This window comes from Panicum virgatum, chromosome 1K, assembly GCF_016808335.1.
Source record: "Panicum virgatum strain AP13 chromosome 1K, P.virgatum_v5, whole genome shotgun sequence".
In the NCBI taxonomy this organism is placed as follows: domain Eukaryota; kingdom Viridiplantae; phylum Streptophyta; class Magnoliopsida; order Poales; family Poaceae; genus Panicum; species Panicum virgatum.
Window position 1 is genome coordinate 5,817,952 of NC_053136.1, and position 3,920 is coordinate 5,821,871.

A 3,920-nucleotide genomic window follows, 5' to 3' on the forward strand; every position below is an offset into this window, starting at 1 on the left:
CTCTTCGTGGGTGACCTCACGAGCCCGTCACGCACGATTGGCAACCGAACCACCACTAGTCTCCCGCCCGGCCCGCAAACTACGTGTTGACTCGCCTCGCACTCGCGCGCCAGGTGCGGCGTGGGAAAGGGATGGACGGCGCGGGCGCGCGGCTCTCGTGTCGTGGGCGGCGTGTGGGAGAGCGAGGGGACTGGGCGGTTTGGAACTCTTTGGATTTTGCCAGTGGATGGATGGAGTCGCACGTCACGCCTGCTGCATGGGTTTCGCTTGACGGAGATATAAAGGGACCCTGCATGTGTTTGTCTTATGCAAGTGAGTCCGATTATTTAAAAAAAATCCCCGCCTTTTTCTTTTCGTCTGAATGTCTGATGCCGTAAAGTAGACAACCAGAGTCTAATGGCGTCGTGTAGGTGACAACTTGAAAAGCATGGTTTGGTTACCAAACCAAGCTTTCAAGTTGTTGTTATGCTGTTTGTAATTGTGCTAGTGTAGTTCTTGATGCTTTGTAAGTTCAGCGCCCAACAGAATTTCTTTCTGCATTTAAAACGTCCATTGATATAAAGTTTACTCACTCGGCTCGTGTCGATTTTTATTTTAAATTTGTACTGAAATCCTGAATAAAGTAAGCGTCCCCTTTCAAAGATCTGCATAGCAATATAGTAGTATGCTTAGATTCTTTCAAAAAAACAGTATGCTTAGTACAAGTAATAATAACTAGTAAGAAGTCCCAACTAAATGAAGGCGCCAGATTGTTTTTCAGACTCGAAATCCAACCAGCTGGCCCAAAGCGCGTAGGCTGCACGTGAACCCTGTATGTTTTGAAAGTAGAATATTTGAGTTTTTTTTATAATAATATTTGAGTGTGTGATGGGCCAAAACAAGAGAGCTCCAACTCCATGTAACATGGAGCCAGAGCAAGGTATCTTACAGGCTGAATAATATATATAGTCCAGTCTGACCAGCATATAATATATAGCATGTACTCGCCCTGCAAACGATATGGGAATCAAACCATGCGAGATCAGCGATTCAGCATGCAGCCATGCTTCAACGAGGAGACCCAGCGACCGGCCAGCGAGAGACTGACCGAAGTGTGTGGTCAAGAGTGCATAAAAAGACTCGGCAGGGGAGAGGCCGTCAAGAGATGAACCTCGACTGCCAGACGAGCTCCTTCTGAAATACTCCTATTTAGGACCTAAAATTTTTCTGCAAATTTTTTCTAAAAATACGGATTGAGTGTTTGTAAAATGTTTGATTATCAATTTATTGCTGAAGAAATCAACATCGGTTCAACGTTCTGGAAGAGTTGCTACTAGTTCGTGGGCTTTTATTGGATATCGATCAAGTAGAACTTGTTGCCACCTCAGGTGGGCCCGGTTATGTTTTGGCCCAAGCCTGGCCAGATTCAAGCCCACCCCACCCAACAATCCCACCCTCAAAACCATGACACATGAACTGTTCCTCTCAAAAAAGAAAAATCTACGAGCATAATAAAAACAAAAGAAAAAAGAAAAACATAAGCTTGTATATTTTTAGTATTTTATATTGTTCCTCGTGGACTCATTTGTAAATAGTAAATGCCTAAGCGTGTGTTTGGTTGGAGGGTCCAACTCGATTGGGATGGGCTCGACCTAGTTGGACCGTTTGGTTGCAATCCCATGCGGGTTGGTAACACTCTCATGAGATGCGGGTTGGATTAGGCGGGCCGAGCACCGGCGACTGCGGCCGCAGTGGAGGACGGGTGGCGTCAGGCTGGCCGAACTCGGGTGCTGCGACAGCGAGCGGCACAGAGTGGAGCAATGGGCGGTGTAGAGGGCAGAGGCGGGCGGGGCAGTGAGCGGCGGCGGCGCCCCGTGCAGGGGTGGGTGGGCGTCGAGCAGCATGGTGGTGGATCTGGAAAGTCAAGATGAGCTCCGACACGAGGGCCGGTGGCACGTGACGGTCGACGCGACGGCGGCTGTGCAGGCCGGCGGCCCCGTGCTCAGGTGCACGCCGAACTCAATGGGGGATCGGGGAAGAGACAGATGGAAGAAAAAAAAGAGAGAGAATGACATGTGGGACCAATAGATAACTGTATTAAGAGTGTGAACATAGAATCCACACTATCCAACTTCTCAATCAAACACTAGTGGGTTAAACCCAACCTAACGAATAGCCGAATAGGGATGGACATGGATTAGTAATATCGCTAACTGACCGAGGGGAAGAAGTAGAGAGCCCATGCCAAAACGAACCTCTCCCTCTCGGCGATCGATGCTTTCCCCCAGGATCAAGCAAAGATCCTAGCCAGATCCTTATACACACCTCGATCCGTAAAGCAAATCGCAAAGCAAAAGGCCAAAAAAGCAAAACGGTAAAGCGAAGGAAGGAACAGTGTAGCCACTGCCGGGTCACCACCGCCGCCGCCGGCGCTATCGGCTGCGCACAAATGCCGCGCCGCGCGCGCGGTGCCGGCCGGAGAACAATACGTACCTCGGCTAAGGTAGCTGCTCGGTCGCCGCGGCGGCGCCGGCCGTCGGAGAAGAAACGGCCACAACAAACTGAGAGCTCGATCAGGAGCTCGTAAGCGCACGCGCCCTGCTGCTGGACTTGGCGCGTACGGGGACGCCACTGCTTTATATAGGGTTGTGTTGTGTGTCAGGGGCTCAAGGCAGCTAGCAGGCAGCAGCTTTTGGTTTAGCCAGAAGCCTCGGCTGGCTTTGGCTCTGTGGGCGCTGCGGCGACGACTGGCCCTGCTAGGAGGAGGGAGCTTGCTTGAGCAGGTGAGCAAAGAAGCTTCGGCGCCACGGCTGCGGCACCGTCGACCCAGCTGGCGTCGCCGCCTTTAGTTGCTAGCTACACTTCTTGCCAGCAGCTGTAGCTTTTGGAATTTCGCGTTGCTGGCCGGTGGCGTCGTTCCCTTTTTATAGACGACCACTACTACCTTCGGCGAGATGCAGTAGTAAATTTAGTTTTAAGTTGTCGATTTTTTAATGCTGCGATTTATAAATTTATCATGTTATTTATACGGCATGTATGCACGGTTCAAGTGCTGTCTTCACTCCGCATCGGTGTGGCAATAGGTATCTCGTTGTTTTGAGTCATCAACTGGCTGTTGTCGTGTGTTTCATTCCCTGCTTTCATGCTGGTTGCTAATATGTTCAATGCGAGACTGAAAGGAATCTGTTGTATGGTTGAGGAGATGGAATCATGAGGAATCTTGAGAAGATGTTTGATTCAAGTGGTAATGCTTAAAAGTTCTAAAGTTTAGGTACTAGTTCATCTAAATGGGATTATTAATGCGATGAGCTAAATTTTAGTCAAGATTATTTAAAAAAATTTAGCGACGACAGTGAGCGCTGATATATAGATGCTGAAGTCTAGCACACAACTTTAGTCGATCCAAACATATCCTAAATCTTGCACGGTATTGGATTTAGGAGGACTGCATGTATCTGTTAGAATTAGCCAGGCTTAAACATTAGAAGCTAATAACCCAAGATCTTAACATAACCTAGTTCATGACAAATCAATCTAATGCGGAATAAATTGGTAAACATTATACCAGCGTTAGCAGTTGCAGCAGCCATTTACGCCTGATCCGTAGAGGAAGTAGGCGTTCTTGTCGGTGTAGAAGATGCAGCAGCGAATCGGCGTCCTCCGGGCACCAACAGGAGTGCTTGGTCTTCCAAACCCCTCCAGTGCCTTTAGCGATCAGACTAGCGGTGGCTAGGGTTTTAGAATGACGTGAATGGGTTAATTAAGGTGCTAACCACGACCTTATATTTATAGGCACTGTGGGGCTGGGGGCCAGCCTCTAGAAACGGGCCTAATGGGCCTGCTGATCACAGCCCATTAGGGTTTTATCATTAGGTTTCCTTAATCGCGTTTAGATGGTTTAAACGCTTCCTTAATAGTGAAGATCACAATATCTTAACTGA